A 21,916-nucleotide genomic window follows, 5' to 3' on the forward strand; every position below is an offset into this window, starting at 1 on the left:
AATATTAGTGGATATCACCCATAAGTGATTCTTGCATTTGAAGGCTTTAATTTAATTTTGGCATAATAAATTAATTGAGATGTGGAATTGATTAAGTCAAAAGTATATGTTTGGTCTTCTAAATTTACCTTGAATTTCAGTTTAGTCTATTATATCTATGAAGTCTATTTTTTTCCCCTTAACATTAGCACTGTTAGTTTCATTTAACGAAAAATGTTGACACAACAAATATACATAGCAAATCGAAAGATTAGAAATTGAAAAGAGATTGGTTATTAGAAAGGATAGAAATGGAATGAAATGAAGCGAAAGAGAAAAAGATGAACTGAAATAATTGACCATAGATAAATTTTTGTAAGAGAAAGACAATATAATAATAAAGATGATAGAAAAGAATAATGATTGACACGCATAAGATAATGAATCTATATCACATTCCCAGATAAATAAATGCATATATATAGGATGTTAACTACTGATAGATAATTAGATTCTGAATTGATAAGCTTCCTTTTCTACAATTGAAAAAGGGAAGAATCAAGCATCAAGAATCAAGGAGACAACATTAGCAACATGGGATTCCTTAGTTCTGTTTGTGATAACAGTGACTCAGAAAATAGTTCTGTTTGTGAAAACAGTGACTCACAAAATCTCCATATAAAGCCCACTCCTTCAGCTTTTAATTTTCTCACAATTAATCCAAGACAAGGCATTAAAGTTCTGCACGCAAGTTCTTCAAAGGCTTCCAATATTGTGCAATAACGATATTGGAGCCCTTGAGTGAACTTGAGGAGCTTTCCTTTCCAGCCACCAAGCTTCTGATTAATATTTTCTGATATTAACTAAAGCTCTTATGCAAGTTCTGAAATTTAGGTTTCCAATATTGAACAATAATATAAATTTCTATTGTTCAGTATTGGGCCCTTTGGATGAACTTGAGGAGCTTTCCAAGTATGAACAACAGAGCTTGCTTCTTCTGCTTCTAATTTGTTAGTTAATATCATATTATAACCTATCCTGCTAATCTGGAATGCCATAAATAGTCAGCTGCTTGAAGCTCCTTTCTCTTCTGGTTTGAAAACCAGTATAGTTTAAATACATATCTCTTTGGTTGAGAATATCAGAGGAGACAGATCAAGTTGGGAGACCTTTGAAACCTTAGAGATAGCTCTTATATATATATATATATATGTATGTATGTATGTATGTATATGTATGTTCGCCGATTAGCTAAACCGCAAGCGGACGGGTCGCAAGTAATATAAAAAGTATCATTCCCTCAGAGACTAAGGCTAGATGAGTTAAAAATCATAATTGTGTTCTTGATTAGGTTAAGTGAGACAAATGTTGTAAAAGAGTTTGTGAAATGAAATTAGGAAAACAATGATTTAAGGCAGTATAAAATCAACTTGACTTTGAAACAATTAAGAGACTAGGGTTATTCTTCACTAAAATACTTCATAAAACTGGATTAATCACTTTTCAAGCAGTATTTAACAATAAGTTCAGTTAGCCAGGGTTCGCAGAATAGATTAAGCTTTCTCAAGTCAAAACCAAATATTTGCAATCACAATAAAACATAGCAATCTCTTGCATTTGTTTGAAAAGGTTGCACTTTGAAAACCAAAACTCATTTAGTCTATGCTAGGTTAACAGATACATCTCTGTTCTATCAACAAACCGTCTATTTACTCAGTTAAATTTCTGGACTAGCACATTTTTACCAAAGTTCACTGATTAACTTAACTTTCTCAAGTTGAAACTAATCAAACAATCAATCCAAATGATGGCCAGACATAAAGAAGCATTAAGCTCAAGGTAAAAAACAACTGAACATTATCATTAATACTCAAAGATAGTAAAACCAAGTTTCAATCCATACAATAGATCAAAATAACCCTAGAAAAACTGATTTAGCTATACATATTTAGTAAAAAGCTACAACTATAAGAATAGCCAGTAGTCATTACAGAACCAAGAAGGGAAGAAGAAGGAAACCCAAAAAAATTGAGTAAGAAGCTTCGAATCTCTTCTAGCTTCGAGCCTAAAGATTCCAAACCTCCAAAGCTCTAAACCCTAGTAGAGCAAGCCTCCAAATCACCTCAAAGTCGAAGTGTGTCCATAAAAACTAAGTCTCCCCCTCTATATGCCCCAATTTTTAAGTTACATCATAAAACGCATAGCTGCGAGGGGTCAAGCACTGCAGCAGATGTGGTCATCTGCCGCGACGGATTATACAGAATGACTTTGTGCAAGCGGCTTTGGCACCGCGGCGCATGTGATCATAGGCCGCGGTGGATTACACCGAACATGGACTCCTTCAGGACGACTTAGGTGCTGCAACGGATATGGTCAGGAGCCACGGCGCCTCACACAGAAGTGCACTCCTTCCTCTCTGTTAGAGCCGCCGTGGCATTTGTTTACATGCACCGCAGCGGTTGGTCTCTTTTCAGCTCTCCACTTCTGGTCTCTATTCCTTACTCACTTCAAGCTTTTTCCTGCAAAATTGACTTCCAAACCAAATAAAAGAGTGCTAAAACAAGTTGAATAAGTAGAAATTTTGAGAGGTTATCAATGTATATGTATATGTATGTATATAAACCTCTTCTGTGGACTATATATATATATATATATTTTAAAGTTAAGGCATGACCTTATTACAATTCAGGTTGATTATGAGCTGGATATACTCGCTCTGCTCGTTTTTATCAAAGACAAATAACTAATTCTTAAAGAAAAAAATTTAGTTAAAATTAATTGGATTAATAGAGATGGTAAAAATACGAATCTTTTACAAATACCTTTATTTAGTCATTAACAATGAAGTAAAGGAAAGTAATTGCAATATATTAATAGGGGTAATTTAATAGAAAGTTATTAATATAATTGTCCTTAAAGTCTGTAGAATGTTTAAGATATTGGAACATAAGACTTTTAGAAAAATGCCTTATATTTGAAACGGATGTACAAGTCCCATAATATGGAATAATAAATTAAAGCAATAAATCAAAGGTTGATTTGAATCTGTTAAAGATCAAATCCCTCAGTATTGAACATATTTATGCATATAACAAAAGGATATGTTGTGTAATACTCACAACTCACAAGCTGAATAATTTCATATTTTTTTTCCATCCCATCTAGAAAAAACCATTTGGCCAATAAAAATTGGTCCAGTTGACAAGGAGCTATGACCCAACTTGCTCAAACTTTTAGTTAATAAAACAAGACCATTTGATGAATAAATCAAAACAGAAAGAAGAGAACGGAAGAAACTTTGCAGTTTAATTATAAAATACTCCAAACAAATATTAGTTGTGTGATAATGTGATTGTGTATGAATCATATTAACTTGGTTGGCGTTGAGTGATTCTCTGGAATGCTTGCCTACCCTCCTTAATTACTTTCTAGCGATCGATTACATCTTAATAAAAGAGCAGGATCTCACAAGCATATAAGAAAACAGGTTTATAGTATTTTAAGAAAGAAAATTGTATTATTAAATACAATAATATTTCGCCACAAAACTTTTGCTATATTTGAACATTGCAACTGAAGTTTCTTGAATTTTTGGCGAATTTATTTCAAAATCCGTTGTACGGAGGGGGGTGGAAAGAGCATACGATGTCCTTATTTGCAACAAATGACTCCGTCTCAAAAATCAATTTATGACCCTTTTTTAAAAGGTCGCAGATTCCATTTTTCAGTTGCGTTTAAAGTTCAATACTCCAATTAATCGATACTTCGTTTTGGTTTTAAATTAAAAAAAAATCAAGATGTCAGACACAAGAAATTAAAGAGAAGAACTCCAAGATCAAAAGAGATTAAAAGAATCAAGATATCATAACTCTTGAATCTGCTAGTTGATTTGTTTGTTTTAGTTCTAAATATAAGTTGTCAATCTATTTAGTTTCTCAAATTTATAGTACTCCCCCATTTCTCTTTATAAGAAACAATTAACTAAATCATGCTGACAAAAAAATTGATCAAAATTGATTAGAGATAATAAATATGTAAAAACTATAACTTTTTCCCCTCAAAAAATTCTTATTGGAGAAATGGATATAAGGGAGACAATAATTATTAAAATAAAGATAATGATGGAAGAGAGAGTGTGTATGGTAAAGAGAATGTTTTGGAGGTCATGTGATAGTAGATGTATTAATATCAAAATGAGTAATTAACAAACAAAATTTGAGACATCCTCTAAATGTCTCATAGCTGATAAAAATGAATAAGCCATAAATGGTTGTTGTTTCTTTTAAAAAGGACTTTTTTCTTAATACTCTTCCTACTAGTTATCATAAAAAAAACTAATTTCCAATGCAAGTGATTAAAAAACATACTTTAAGAAAATCAACACGTATTTTTTATAAATACCTAAATTAACTAATTTTTTTAATTTCTTTAAATTAGTTATCTTGTTCCCGCAATATTTAAAGGGAAGTATCCACACACACGTTGAATTGTGGTAATTAATCAACTTGAACATATTCCTCCCCTGATATGGCTTTCTTTTTAGACACTCAACTAGCTAGTCAACAGTTAAATAAATGCATATACGGGATGTCAACTACTGATATAAATAATTAGATTCTGAATTGACAAGCTTCCTTTTCTACAGTTTGAATAGTACATGTAGATATAGAGAAGGGAATCTGGAATGGGACAACATTAATTGCCGGGATTCCTTCATTCTGTTTGTGACAGTGACTCATAATAATCAATCTCTATATAAAGCCGACTTTCGGCTTGATCTTCTCACAAGTTGCAGTGAGAAAACAATATAGTTATTCCAAGACAAACATTAAAGCTCTGCATACAAGTTCATCAAAGGCTTCCAATATTGTGAAATATTGAAGCCTTTGAGAGAACTTGAGGAGCTTTCCAACCAACAACTCACAAACACATACCTCTGCTTCTGATTCTGATGCGTGCGTACGTGAGCTGTATGATCTTTCCTTCCATATATTCTGTTAATCATGAACAACACTTACATTTACACACACACTCAGTTGTAGTTTACTACATACATAAAACTATATATTTTAATTTCATTGGTTCAGAATACGCGCGTGTGTGTGTGGGCGCACGCACGTCTATCAGGTGATTGCTAGTGTTATTTTGAGAATCAGATTATGAGTTAGATTTCTTGAGGTAAGTTAACTTCAAGATGGTTGTGTTTGAAACCTCATATATATATATATATATATATATATTTTTGTCTTATAATGTTGGGGACAAAAGAGAAAGAGAAGGGAAAAAACGGCGCAAAGTGAAGATCAGTTGCTTTGATTTTCCGCCCTTTTATGAATACAATTTTGTTTATGGTTTTGGGATGAACTGTTTCACATTTTACGGTTTCTTTTGTTGCTTAAGAATCGATTGCTACGCAAATTTGATTTTTGGATAATTGGGAAGATGCTGCAGAGCAAATGATACATAGATGAGCCATGCCAGAATATTGTGCGTAGGAGATGATTTGCTGAAGACAAATTGCTCCAATTCCACATTGTTAAATATATTTTTTATATTTTTATATTTGAATTTATGATGCCAATTAGACGTAAAGTATCTAGGTGGCGTCTCTAACTGATGCCAAGTAGGCATTCTTCGGCCAACTACTAGACAAATTTAGTATTTATTGACTTTCGAGTTGCATTGCACTATTTTTTTGAGTTTAAGAGAGACATTGCGAAACGCAATAGTTTAGGATACTCAATGAGTTTAAGAGAGACATAAAGTCAATGGTTAATTGTTTTAGTGGCAATACCACCCATCATATTTAGTACGGTCTCGAATCAAAGTCTAACGTTGACATACTTGTGCGTGCTCAGGATTTAATTGTATTATATATGTAAAACAAGAAATGATAAAGGCTAAAGCACACTTCAAACCTTAACATAACAATGTATTTACTATAAAAGGTGTGATAATTTAAGTCATCATTGCAAAAGAGTGAAAAAGCTGCGATGTCCATTATGAAAATTATCCTTGTATATGTGTGTGTCTATATATACATACATACATATATATATATATAAAGTTTATGACATTGTAATCCTTATGAAGAATGATAAGTGTTTTTATAAATATATCTAGTTTAAGCCGCAAAAATCCTCAACTTTGCCAGTAACTATTGGCCCACCTTTTTTCAAAAAAAAAAAAAAAACTATTGGCACCCTTAACGTAACTTACTTTCAAACCCTAAAAAAAAAAGGTGCAACCTTTCTCAATTAGTTACCTTGACGTCATGTCCATTAAGTAGAAGCTATTGGTCCCTTATGCTATGCCACATATAAATAGGATAGGGGGATAAAATATCCGTAAAATATAAGAATTAGTTTAATATTTAATTTGGTCATAATTGACAGCCAAAGCTTTGGCAACCAACAACTATTTTTTTAAGATTTTTTCAAGTCTAGTAATGTGATTAACAAGTACTTTAATACTATTAACAAGTTTGGTATAGTAATTAACAACTAGATTTCCAAGAAATTCAAAAGGTGACATTTTTATAACTTCAATAACGTGGTTAACAAGTTTTGTAATGCTATTAACAAGTTCGGTATAGCATTTAATAATAAGTTTTCTGAGAAATTGAAAAAATGACAATTTTACAACTTTAGTAACCTAGCTAACAAGTCATGTAACGATATTAATAACTCTCATAACGCTATTAACAACTCTAATAACAAATCATGTAATGATATTAACAACTTTTATAATCATAGTAACTACTTAATAAATGAAAAATTTTGTCGTACAACCTTTATAGAGAGCTAATATTAAAAAATCAACCTTCAGAGGGAAATTTTGTTAATGGTGCTATTAGAGTTGTTAATATCATTATATGGTTTGTTAACCGCATTACTAAAGTTTAAATCATGCCACTTTTTAAATTTCTAGAAAACTTATTGCAATTTCTATACCAAACATGTTAATAGTATTACAAAACTTGTTAACCACATTATTGAAATTATAAAAATGCCACTTTTTTAATTTTCTTAAAAACATCTGTTAACTGCTATACCAAATTTATTAATAGCATTACTACTGGACTTGAAAAAAATCTAAAAAAAAAATAGATGTTGCCATTGAAGCTCTAGTGACCAATCGTCAACTAGCTGTCAGAGCTCTGGTGATGGTGGCCCACCTGAACTTTGGCAGTTGCCGCCAGTATTAGAGCTCTAGAACTGATTGGTAGTGAGGGTGATTGATGGCTTATATATATATATATATATATATATATATAAATTTGCAAATCCCAATTTGGTCACCTATATATAAACTGGAAATTTACTTATTTAGATGACTATTTGGGGATTTTAAAATTTACGGATCATTTTTGTGTCATTTTTTCTTTCATTTGGTTCTAAATATAAGATCTCAATTCACTTTATCTCTCATATTTATCTATTTTTTTAAGATAGTCCTTATAGTAGTTACACATTAAATGTTTCATCAAATAGAGTAGTTAAAGCTAATACAAATTATCAGCAAGGGTATTTTAAAAAAAACAACACCTATTTATTACAAATAATTAACTTAACTTATTTTCTTAATCTACTCAAATAAATCAACTCACTCTTATGTTAAAGATCAGAGATAGTATGTCACAAGTACATATACACATTTTTCAAAACATTATCTCGAAGCTACCCCAACTTAGTTTGAATCCCTCCCTTCTCCTCCTCCTCTCTCCCTCTAGTCGCAAGCTGTGAAGGATGCATGGCAAAATAAAATGTTCTACTTAGGTTTTCTGCTACTAAGGACAGATTTAAAGATATGTATTTTGCATTTGCACTCGGATCAAATAAAATTTCAATATAGTCAACGTTTGTTAACGTATGCCTTTGCTTTGAATTGAAATTTCCGCACCATGCATTTTTAATAGTTAAGGGCAGAATTACACCGTAGTGTGGTGCTTCATATTGTATCCCTTTTAAACGTAGCATATCATGTGGGACTCATATCTCTTGCTTAATGAATATACATAGTTAAGGGATTGGGGAAGAGATTGCATTGTTTTTCTGAAAGAATTACAATTAGGTCTTAAGGGGAAAAAAATCACTAGCACATAAGTTCTAACAACAAGTGAGTAGTTGCTATTTACTACTCTAAAACTTGTCATGCTTTGTTGTTGTTGGAATGTTTTAGTAATTATGTTCTTTTATCTGGGACTTCATAGCAATTCTCTCTTGTTCTTTTAGGATTTAAGGATATTTTTGCATCATACTTAAGGACGTCATATAGCTCTCACAAAATACGTACTAAATTTAAGGTTTTTTTTTTGTATAGGCATCATTAATTCAAATATAAAATTATCATAAAGATGTAATCGTGAATATTCCCAATTATTCATTTATAAAATTTGTAATTTCCCGCACAAAATTTCTAATATATAGAATGTCTAATGCATAATACATAGCTCGTGGAGGAAATAATATTATTCATTGCTTGCAGATAGTGAATCTCTTGATAAATTTTACATTTTATGTTGATGTTAATATATATTGATGTTAATGAAAAAATTATTTTTAGATTTCTGAGGATAAATATATACGAAGGATGAATTGAAACCGTCAAATATTGAGAATAAAATGGTAACTGCACATAACATATATATTGAGAAAATAAAAGACGATGATAAAACTAAAAGGATGAAATAACCCCTAGTACACTCTACCATTTACAAGTACATAAAGAGGCATGAAGATAAATAAGCTAACAATAACATTAAAGTTTAGATTTTTCTTTTAATGTACTCAATTGAGATTTAATTAAATTTTTAAATAGGATTACAATACGTAGGTGGCATGCCCTGAACTTATTTAGTCTAAGGTAATCTCTGCATTATCCTTTAACCAACAACCAAAGACTACTCCCTTTTGAGGTATTATTTCACAAACGCATATAACTAGACATCAAATCCCGGATAATATGTTTAAGTAGTAACGATGTAATTACTATCTCTGTTGCTTAATATATATATATATATATATATATATATATAATTTCATTTTGTAGTTTAATTTTTTCATTAAAGTAAATTTTATACTGCCTCCAATCCTTAATATCCCTTAATATAAAAACTAGTTAACTAATTTGAGTAAATTAAAAAAATTACTTAAGTTAATTATTTGTAATAAGTAGGTGTTGTTTTCTCTAAAATACCTTTACTAATCATATGTATTAACTAAAATTATCATCTGATAAAACATTTAATATGTGCAACTACTACAAGGACTATCTTAGAAAAAAAGATAAATATTATAGCTAAAGTGAATTGGAATCTTATATTTAAAATCAAATTGAATATCAAACTAGCTCTTATATTAAATATCGAAGGTAGTATTTGCTAATTCCTAATCGTGCTGCATATTGTTAAAATCATATCCTGATTTTAAATAGGAATTTTTATTTCGGATGCTTCTTTTTTATGGACTCCTATTTAATTTATTGCAATTCTTCATCGATATTTGATATATTCTCTTTTTTAAACACCTGGAATCCAAGCTTGTAACTTCTGTCGACCAGAGTTTCCAGCTCACTGTCACACATAGTCTGTTCAATTTCGTCTCTTCGCAATCTACAAAAATTAAATTTAAATAATCAACTGGCTTCACGAAATTGTTCGAGAAGATAATTTTTTTAAAAATAAAATACATTTCAATTGATGAGAAGGTAAATCATACACTGCATCCATTTCTATATATATATATATATATATATATATATATATAGGAATTCGTCAGAAAATCCATTGCAAGAAAAATGCAACTCTTTTTTTTTTTTTTTTGCATAGTGCAACGCCTTTGTTAATTTATGAAACAATCACAAAATCAATATAATGTGCTTCATTCCTTAAAACTCATGAAACACATCATGAGGGCCTACTAGCTAGTCAGATATAATTTTATAATAAATCATAGGATAAAGTACCATCATCCGCCCTGGTCTTATTTTTCAACTACATCCAACACCTTGATCTTGTTTTATATGTATTTAGCATGCTGATCTTTTTTTTTTAATGTATCCAGCATCCTAATTTTATTTTTACTTTATCGAACAACAGTTTAAGGTACTGGATGTAACTAAAAAAAAAAATCGGTGTGTTAGATACATCAGGAAAATATGATCAAGGTGCTGAATGCATATAAAAAAGATCAGGAACCTAAATATACCTGAAAAATAAGATCAAGTTGTTAAAGATATCTTTATCCTAAATCATATTATTGACAAGATATAAAGAATATGACTTACATCCAAACTTGGTGTAATATAATATCGAATTGTAACTTTAAAAAAGTCAATATATATAATGGAGCACAATATGAGTTGTGCACCATTGCAATGGGCCAACATATACAAAAGTAATACATATATTCTCTATATGTATATAAAGGGTACGTATCTCAAAACATCGAAATGAATTAGGAAAAGAAGTCAATAGCATAAAAAGGAATCCAATTAAGTTGCTCATTATTCATTTTTGTCCACGTGTTAGAACCTTAAAGCCGCAAGTTGCTCGCTGTTTTCACTTTTATATTGCAGTCACTTGTCTAACTACAACTTCCATTGGATCACTTCTAGAGTTAAGCATCCACGACCTTTGGCTTTAATAGAGGATAAAGTATATATACACACACTCTTCTGATCCTATATATAGGGCAGAGAGAGAAAAGATTTTTTTTTATCCTATCTATAAGATAAAGAGAAATTTTTTATATGAATCTATAATTTTACCTCTTATTTATTATTGTATTGATTTTATTTTCATAGAGTATAATATATATTAAACGGGAATACAGTTGGAAAGTTATTTAATTTTAAAGAGGAGTTAATAAAGATCAAAGTTTTTTCTCCATCTATGTGAAATATGTTAGAAGTGACTTATATACATGTATGTCTATGTATATAAGCTGTGCATGATTAGAATTAACCAATATATTCTTGGTGTACAAACTTGGTTATGAGCTACCATAAAATGATGTAATGCTATATTCTCTATATATGGGGAATCTCAAAGACTTTGAAATTGGTTGGCGAAAGAAGTCAATATTATAAAGACAGGGGTGGCTTAATTTCCTAGCAACATCTCAGTTGCTCATTATTCATTTTTGCCAACATGTTAAACTTTATTAAGCTTTATTTTATCATTTTATCAGAAATAACATATATTTTTTGGAGAATTTCAGAGAAATATCTTTGAATTTCAAAATTTCAAATCAATCTTATTCACTACACTTTAATAACAATTAACAATATTTGAAAAGCAAATGACAATGTGTTTTATAGTCATTCCTGATTTGAGATTTTGAAATTTTAGAGGTATTTTTTTGGGATTCTCCCTATATTTTATTACATAAGGGTAATATGTGTTTATAGTTTTAACTTGTGAATACTGTTTTTCCTTTTCATAATGTTCACTGAAAAATATTATGTAAGTTTGTCCATCAAAGCTACATTTAAGCTATATTCAATAAAAATATACTACCACGTAATTTCTTTTAAATACAACACAGGAATATTTGAATCCTTTTCAGACATTAAATGTGATAGTTAGTGTATATATTAGTTTGTTTTGGTCTTAAATATAAGTTTTCGATCCATTTTATTTCTCAAATTTATAATTTTTTTCTAAACTTTTCTTATTGATTGCACTTATTAAAGGATTTTTTATTAAGAGAATAGTTTCCCATGCAAATGATTTAAAGGTATATTTTAGAAAAATCAATATACTACCTCCGATACCTAATATAAAACTTCGTTTGACTTTTATTTTAGTCCTAAATATAAAACATCAATTCATTTTGTCTCTTATATTTATTCATTTTTTTCCTAGTTCTTCTAATAATAGTAGTTCTAGCTAATAAATTTGATTAGTAAGGATATTTTAGAAAAAACAACACCTATTTATTAGAAATAATTAACTAAATTAATTTTCTTAATTTACTCAAATTAGTCAATTAGCTTTTATATTTAGGACTAGAGGTAGTGTGTGTGTGTGTGTGTTTATAGAGTTCACTTAACTAATTTTCTTAGTATCTATAAATTAGTCATCAAACTCCTACAGTTGAGGACTGAAAAGAGTAATTAATTACACACAGTACTGCCACCTAATCACCAATAGATATTCCTTCCCTGTGTCAATATGAAGACATATAAAAAACTACAAAGAAGATAAATGCCAATAGATAAACGAATCTGGAAAATGTGGCAAATAGAAGATCTGTAAAAGTTAGATTCCTTTGTCACAGCTAAATCCCTATATAAAACCCAATCGCTAGCTAGCCTTTGTTTCTCATCATCATATAAGCCAATGTGTTGACGAGGGATTAATCAAGCTTCCAAGTTCTCTCGAAGGCTTCCAATATTGTTATATTGGAAGTCTTTGATGGAACTTGAGGAGCGTATCCATACAACAACAATGAGCCTTTTTTTTACTAAGTGGAGTTGGCTACATGTGTTGCATGACACTATTGTGCTCTATCAACAATCAAATTTTTAGATAAGTTGTTAATCAAAAGGTCCTATTTAATAATCGCATTGAGCATTCTCCTCGGTTTTTCTCTGCGTCTTTTAAAAGGACTCCAAATTGTCTAAATGAAAAGAAGTTAGCATTTGTTTCTCATCTCACTAAGAGATAACATGATAGCAAATATGAATATCCAGTGGATTAAGCTTCCAAGTTTTCTCAAAGGCTTCCAATATTATTGTTATATTGGAGGTTGTTGAGGGGCCCTGAGGACCTAATTGATGCAGAATAGGGAAGGAGGAAGATTAAAAAAAAAACAGAGAGAAGGGAAAGAGGAGAAGCTCAGAGAGAAGAGAAAAATTCAGAGAAGATGCTATTATAGGTGAATCTAATCCTGGGAATTAATGGTGAAATGTTCTAAAATTTGGGAAGTTAAATGCAATTACAATAAGATAAAGATTCGGAATTAAAATAGCTTTCTTAAAAAACAGTTATCTAAAACGAAATAGTTGACAAATCTTAGCAATAATCTTCATAAATCTCTTTAATTAGTATCTATTTCTTGGTATCTGATTTCCACCACTCATATGTGGTTATCTTAAGCATTATTGTCAAACTCACGAGTTAACTCTCCGAGTTTAACGTTTTTACGTTTTCAGTTAACAAAATCATGTCAATTCACTCTTAAACTCGTGATAACTGTAAAATCAATTAAACTTACAAGTTTATTTACCGAGTTTATGGTTTTTACGTTTTAAGCTTACAAAATCGTATTAACTCGCTCTTAAACTGGTACTAAATTTTTGGATTTGATTATATTTAGTGACTTTATATATGAATTTTATAGAACTTTCTTGGTTGAATGTGATAAATTATGAACATTGATAGAGATAATTTCAATTATTTAAATTTAAAGTATATTTAAATGAAATTGTTCTCATTTTTTATATATATTAATTATTTGATTATATACTTTTAATACCAGTTTATTAATAAAAGTAAACTCTTACGAGTTCATGATCCGAGTTTACGCTATGAGTTTATATTATTCTCACGAGTTTGTTTAAACTCGCAAGTTTGACAACCTTGATCTTAAGTGTACTTTTGTTTCTCACCTATAGTATGTATGTCTTGTTGGATTGGAATATTTACTTCCTAATTGCCAAGTATATAAAATCCTAAAACTTGAACAAAATATCTTATTAGTTCTTAGGAACAAGTTATACTAAAGAAGGCGTACGTGACTAAACAAGTTAAAAATTTACAATGGTTATATTATATTAGTCCTTTAGGTTGATTAAGTGGCACCACAACCCCTATTTATAGACTAAATTAATGATTTAGAAGCTTGGCTCCTTATCAAATTATTAGCAATACCATTAATTTTTTGGGAAAAAGATAATAAAGTATTCTGAAAACTGCTAAAGGAAAAATTAATATGGGTGAGTTTTAAAATTTCAATTTAGACCCTTTTTACTATTTTGAAATTTTCAAATCTTGTGAAATTACACAAATGCCCGTCATTATTTTTTCTTTCTTTTTTAAATATTATCACCTCAACACCCTTAGCCGATTTTTTGCTACCGGAGCTCTAGTGACATGTCAGGAAAACTTCGGTGACTACTCTTTTTTATGTATTAACAACTCTTTTTTAACTATTGACTACATTTATCTTTAGAATTCAAATAACTATTTTGGTTTAGCTACTGACGACTACTCTAGGATTGTCATTAACTACTTTTATTTTTAAAAATTTGGCGACTACTCTTATTTAGCTATTGACTACTTTAGTTTCGCTATTGACTACTATTGTTTCAAAAATTCAAAAAATGAATTAAGTGTTGCTTAAGATCTAGTAATTACTTTTTGTTTAATTATTTACTATTCTTGTCTAGTCAATAGCTATACAAAAGTAGTCATTAAAACTTGAAAACAAAGTAGTCAATAGTGAAACTAGAGTAGTTAGTGGCTATATAAAAGTAGTCACTAGAAGTAAGAACAATATTGGGACATGAAGAGAGGAATAATGGCAGAAGGGAGACTATCTTTTGTTTTGTTGCACCATAGGTCCTTCATGAAAACTTTGACTCTTTTGTGCGTCCACGTGGCACAAAGATGGTAGTTGGCTGGCAAACATCACTCGGTTTCAATCTGAAGTTTTGGTTTGGAGTGGGGAGGTCTTTGGTCACTTGGGTCGTAAGTGAAGGCATCTTCTTAATAGACTTGAGGGGCTCAACAATATTTCTCATACTTGTATTAACCGACATTCTATGGATTTGCTACTACATCACATTTGGAAGGAGCTCGAGGGTGTTTACTGCAGGAAGATTTGCTATGGACCCAAAAGGCCAAGTGTGACTGGTACATGTTGGGAGATAGGAACTCAAGATACTTTCATGCTAAGGTGAATGTGTGAAAAAGACAGAATAAAATAGAAGCACTCAAAAATGAGAGTAATGAGTGGGTATTTCATAAGGAAGAACTTAAAGGCATTGCTTTATCCTTTTATCAAAATTTATTTTGTGAAGATATCCTTTTTCCTTCTAACCTTTCTTGCAGTTTCTCCTTTCCTGCTATGGATGAGGGCCATATGATAATACTTAGAGGTGAAGTGTTACCTGAAGAGATCAAGCAAGCTGTTTTAAGTATGGGGGCACTCAAGTCTCCTGGTCCCGACAGATTGGGTGCTTTATTCTTTCAAAATCAATGGAACCATGTTGGCTATTCTATTGTCAAATTCGTCCAGGATGCCTTTAACAATCCTGCTTCTATTGGTGATATTATGGCATGTTTATTGTTCTAATCCCGAAAAAGGACCAACCTGAAATAATTAAAGATTTTCGCCTATAAGCTTATGTAATGTTATTTACAAAGCTATTACTAAGGTGTTGCCAATCAATTAAAAATGTATTGCCTTCTATTATTCTCCTAATCAATGTGGTTTTGTCCCCTGTAGATTGGGCTCAGATGTTGGCGGCAGCACCTGCAAAATAAATAATTAATCCGAGTCACGTCCTAAGGACGCTGTCCTTAAGAGCTATTCCGCAACCACCGGTAGATAAGGATGCGGCACTCCCCAGGATTAAACGGATCCTTCCTGTATAACAGGGTGAGCAGAACAGCAGAAGATAGTAGTAAACTCAGCAAGTAAGAGAGCACACAAGAGGGGGAAGAGAGGAGCTCAAAACTCTAGAGCTGTGTGTGTAACCTTAGAATGAAACACCCTTTTATAGGCCCCATATATTTTGAACGTTGGCAGCCTTCTTTTCACATTAAGTGGTCAGTTTTATAGAATTAAACGCATGCCATCAATTTAGGGACGTTGCAAAATCATGGACGTTGGGAGTGAATGGAGAATCCGTTCACTATTTCAACATTCTTAATATATGATTGTTTAATGTATTAAATGTATTTGAATGGACCTGATTTCAAATTGCTTCAATCGTTTTTATTTAGATTGAAGGGACCGTAATAAAAAACCTGCCGTTTTTATTTGAAACCTTCCACCGTTTGATAAACACAAAAATAATAAATACTCATTAAGAATTTTCAAACACTCAATCTTTAAGGCATTGAAAATCCGTTTATGATATTAAAACTCTACAATATTTGATTTTCCTATTCCTAATAATAATAGGAAAATCTGTCCATGATTAATGCTCAATTTTTATTTTTATCTTCCCACATTCCCAATTAATGTAGGATCCTTTCTTTGACACACCCAAAAAATATTACAACAATCCCCCACATGTGTCAAAGAAAATACCATTTGCTGAGTTACACACACGAGTACACCCATTGTATCTGGTGGTCCTTTGAACTTAAAACCAGACCTAGACCAATAATACTTAGCACACAGAGGTGCCGGTGGTTCTTATGAACTTAAAACCAACATCTCTAAGTGTGTACTAGAGGTATTAATAGTCAGACTGTACCCCCACATTTCTGCTGTTAACGGCGTTTTTGCGCGTTAAAACGGCCATGCGCGTGCCTGGTGCATAACGAATGCTCTAGAGATTTTGCCACGATCTCATAGGAGCGGCCCCACTCCACATTCGTAGAGGTGATTTCATTAAGTGTACCTGCAATGAGCACACCGTCCCGTGAGACTATGAAATCATTAAGAGCTTCCGCTCAGCCTCACCAAAATGCATTCTAGCACTTTCTCACACACCATAGGAAGGGACTGCTAGTTTATTTAGTGCTAGCAGAACTAACAGATGACTTGTTCTTACCCATTAAACCTTCTTCATGGGATCACCAATCACAAAGGTTGGGTTGCCATCGCTGTTAATTTCAAATTGGCTTCAGTCCCATTCCCCTCGATGTTTCATAAATTTGTTTCCTCCCTAGAGGTTTTGTTAACGGATCCGCTAGGTTCACTTCTGACCTCACATAATCGATTGAGATTACTCCATCTTTTAGCAGCTGTCTTATAATATTATGTCTCAATCGAATATGTCTACTTTTACCATTAAAGGTTTTATTTTTAGCCGTAGCTATCGCAGATTGGCTATCACAGTGTAGAGACACTGATGGTGTTGGTTTTTCACCCAATGGAATATTCGCTAAGAAGTTTTTCAACCACTCAGCCTCAGAACCAGCCAACTCCATTGCAATAAACTCAGAATCCCTCGAGGATTTGGTTAGTATAGTTTGTTTGGCTGACTTCCATGTTATTGCACCACCACCAAGATTAAAAATATAGCCACTAGTGGATTTTGTCTCATCTGAGTCTGAAACCCAGCTAGCATCACTGTATCCTTCTAATACAGCGGGAAATCCACTATATAGTATACCATAATTCATGGTACCTCTCAAGTAACTCAATACCCTCAACAGAGCCTCCCAATGCTTACTGCTTGGGCAGTGAGTGTATCTGCTCAATCTACACACAGCATAAGCTATGTCCGGCCTGGTATAGTTCATTAAATGCAACAGACTCCCAATGATCTGTGCATATCTAGATTGAGCAACTGGATCTCCTTCATGTTTTGTTAAATGCATATTGGAATCATAAGGAGTGCTAACAGGAGAAACATCATAGTGTTCGAACTTTCTCAAGATTTTCTCAACGTAGTGCTCTTGAGAAAGCAGAATACCACATTCATTCCTTATGATTTTAACGCCCAATATAACCTTTGCTTCACCCAAATCTTTCATATCAAAATTTGAAGCAAGAAAACATTTTGTCTCACACACAACATTTATGCTAGTACCAAAAATAAGCATGTCATCCACATATAAGCAAATAATCACACAATCACCATTTACAAGTTTTGTATAGACACAACGTTCTACCTCAACAGTAGAGAAGCCACCACTCAACAAAACTTGGTCTAGCTTTTCATGCCATTGTTTAGGCGCTTGTTTCAAACCATATAAAGACTTAACAAGTTTGCAAACTTTATTTTCTTGTCCAGGAACTACACACCCCTCAGGTTGGGTCATGTAAATTTCTTCTTCTAAATCACCATTTAAAAAGGCTGTTTTAACATCCATTTGGTGAATAAAAAGTTTGTGGATCGAAGCTAAAGCAATCAGGATTCTAACAGAAGAAATCCTAGTCACAGGAGAAAATGTATCAAAATAGTCAATGTTTTCTTTTTGAGTAAAGCCTTTGGCTACCAGTCTAGCCTTATATTTATCAATTGATCCATCTGGAAAATATTTTTTCCTAAAAACCCATTTGCACCCAATAGGTTTTGCTCCTGGAGGCAAGTCAACCAAAATCCATGTTTTATTTTGATTTAAAGAATCTATTTCAGCTTTAATAGCTTCTTTCCAAAACTGAGAATCCGGAGAAGAAATAGCTTCATGAAAATTTTTTGGATCACCTTCTACTAAATAAGTATAAAAATCATCTCCAAAAGATGTTTCTTTTCTTTGTCTTTTACTTCTCCTTAAATTCTCACTCAAACTATCATTTGAAGTTTTTTCCAAAGAAGAGTTTTCAACTCTTTTAGGGACACGCCAACTTTCAAAGGAAATATATGTTCAAAAAATTCTGCATCTTTTGTTTCAACAATCGTATTAGGATCCAAAATATCACTTTTCAAAACTAGAAAACGATAAGCAGCACTTTTTTGAGCGTAACCAATAAACATGCAATCAGAAGTTTTAGAACCAATCTTTCTCTTTTTAGAATCAGGTAATAAAACTTTTGCAAGACACCCCCACACTTTTAAATATTTGAGGTTGGGCACAAATCCTTTCCATAATTCATAAGGTGTCTTTTTAGTTTTTCTATGGGGTATTCTATTTTGTAAAAAACAAGCAGACAATAAAGCTTCACCCCACAAGTTATCAGGTGCAGCAGAACTCACAAGCAGAGCATTCATCATTTCTTTTAAAGTTCTATTTTTCCTTTCTGCTATACCATTAGATTCAGGTGAATAAGGAGGAGTTACTTCATGGATTATACCCTCTTTTTCACAAAAATCATTTAATAATAAATATTCTCCTCCTCTGTCTGACCTAACTCGTTTAATCTTTTTATTCAGTTGATTTTCTACTTCTGCTTTATACAAAAGAAACATTTCAAAAGCTTCATCTTTATTTCTCAATAAATATACTTTAGTATATCTTGAAAAATCATCAATAAAAGTGATATAATATCTTTTGCCTCCTCTAGTTTGAACTTGTTTTAAATCCCCTAAGTCAGTATGAATTAAAGATAACAATTCAGTTTCTCTCTGAGTAGAAAAGTGTGGCTTCTTAGTTAATTTAGTTTCTGCACAAACTTCACATTTGTTAAAATCATTACTTTTAATTCCATGAATTAACCCAAGATTTTGCAATCTCTTTATATATGATTTATGAGCATGTCCTAATCTAGCATGCCATATGTCAAAAGAATCAATCAAGTAAGCAGAAGAAGATGCATTTTCATTAATTTCAGCAACACTTAAAACAAACAGACCCTGATTACAATATCCCTTCCCAATGAGAACATTGTTCTTAGTCATGACAACCTTGTCAGACTCAAACGACACTCTAACCCCAGCTTTCCCAAGCAGCGCCACAGAGACTAAGTTTGCCCTAACATCTGGGACATACAGCACATCATTCAGCGCCAGGGTTTTTCCTGATGTGAGTTTCAGCACCACTTTTCCCTTTCCCTGAACCTTGGCAGTTCGGGAGTTAGCGAGGTAGATGTGGTCTTCCCCTTCTTCAAAGGAGGTAAACATCTCTTTATTTGCACAGATGTGCTTAGTGGCTCCTGAGTCCACTACCCATTTCTTCACATCAGTCACAATAAGGGCTTGAGAGACCACTGCAGCTATGACTTCATCATCACTGCCATCATCTCCTTCAACCAAATTCACATTTGGCTTAGGAGGATTATCACCCTTTTGAGTAGCCCTTTTTCTGCATTGCGCCGCATAGTGCCCTGGCTTTCCACAGACAAAACAATTGCCTTTCTTCTTGAATTTGGGGTTAGAGTCCTTGGATTTGTAATCAGATTTCTTATTCTTATTATTTTTGTTTTTGGGATCATACCTCTTGGAGCGCGGTTTCGATTCCACCAAGTTTGCTTTGGCAGCTATTTCCTTTCCCTTTGCGGCTTGTATGGCCTTTCTGTTTGTGTCTTCAATTATTATGTGGGTAATAAGATCTGACAGGGACAACTGCTTCTGTTTGTGCTTTAACTGCTGTTTGTAGTCACTCCATGTTTCTGGCAGCTTCTCGATCAGTATGCCAGCTACGAACTCATCTGGCAGGTTAATCTTCTCAGCACGCAGCTCCTCCAACAACTTGTGGTACTCGTTGATTTGCAGCTTGATGTCTTTCTCTTCGGTCATCTCCCATTTGTAGAAGTTCCCCACTACAAATTTCTGCTTCCCAGCATCCTCAGCAGTGTACTTGAGGATAAGAGATTCCCATATTTTGTGTGCTTCCTTATAGACACAGTACACATCGAACAAATCGTTAGATAAAGTGCTGATAAGAGTGTGTCTGCAAACCTTATTGGCATGTGTCCAGATATCTTTCTGGGCTTGATCAACATCTGGGGTTGGTTCGGACTGAGTAAGAGCAGCAGCTACTCCATGCATGTCAAGGACAGAGTAAACTCTCTCCTGCCACCGCCTGAAATTCCTTCCATCAAAAGTCTCTATTTTTGAAGTGTCAGGGAACGGCCTAGGAATAGGAACTGCTGTTGGAACAACAGTGACTGAGGCAGCATCATGGTTATTCTGAGCAGCAGTGTTGCGGGGTTGTTCCATGATGTGATTAGCTCTTAAGATTGTTGGCGGCAGCACCTGCAAAATAAATAATTAATCCGAGTCACGTCCTAAGGACGCTGTCCTTAAGAGCTATTCCGCAACCACCGGTAGATAAGGATGCGGCACTCCCCAGGATTAAACGGATCCTTCCTGTATAACAGGGTGAGCAGAACAGCAGAAGATAGTAGTAAACTCAGCAAGTAAGAGAGCACACAAGAGGGGGAAGAGAGGAGCTCAAAACTCTAGAGCTGTGTGTGTAACCTTAGAATGAAACACCCTTTTATAGGCCCCATATATTTTGAACGTTGGCAGCCTTCTTTTCACATTAAGTGGTCAGTTTTATAGAATTAAACGCATGCCATCAATTTAGGGACGTTGCAAAATCATGGACGTTGGGAGTGAATGGAGAATCCGTTCACTATTTCAAACATTCTTAATATATGATTGTTTAATGTATTAAATGTATTTGAATGGACCTGATTTCAAATTGCTTCAATCGTTTTTATTTAGATTGAAGGGACCGTAATAAAAAACCTGCCGTTTTTATTTGAAACCTTCCACCGTTTGATAAACACAAAAATAATAAATACTCATTAAGAATTTTCAAACACTCAATCTTTAAGGCATTGAAAATCCGTTTATGATATTAAAACTCTACAATATTTGATTTCCTATTCCTAATAATAATAGGAAAATCTGTCCATGATTAATGCTCAATTTTTATTTTTATCTTCCCACATTCCTAATTAATGTAGGATCCTTTCTTTGACACACCCAAAAAATATTACAACATCAGATAATATGTTTATAGCATAGGAAGTCATATACTCCATGAGAAATATGAAGGGGAAAAAGAGATTTATGGCGATTAAAATTGATCTTGAGAAGGCCTATGATCATCTTAACTGGGATTTCACTATTCACTGCCTCACTGAGCTTAACCTTCCTTTGCATCTTCTAAATGTGATTTGAAGTTGCATCTCCTCTCCTAAAATGCAGATTCTATGGGAAGGTAGTAAGACTACAGAATACTTGCCTGCCCGTGGTATACGGCAAGGTGACCCGATATCTCCCTATCTATTTGTCATTTGTATTGAGAAGCTTGCTCATTTAATTCAAGAACAGATACATCTTAAAAGGTGGAAACCCATTCGGCTGAAAAGAATGGGCCACCTATTTCTCATCTCTTTTTCATGGATGATCTCAT

This window comes from Neltuma alba, unplaced genomic scaffold, assembly GCF_004799145.2.
Source record: "Neltuma alba isolate B1F8T4 unplaced genomic scaffold, ASM479914v2 tig00002515_pilon, whole genome shotgun sequence".
NCBI classification, from domain to species: Eukaryota; Viridiplantae; Streptophyta; class Magnoliopsida; order Fabales; family Fabaceae; genus Neltuma; species Neltuma alba.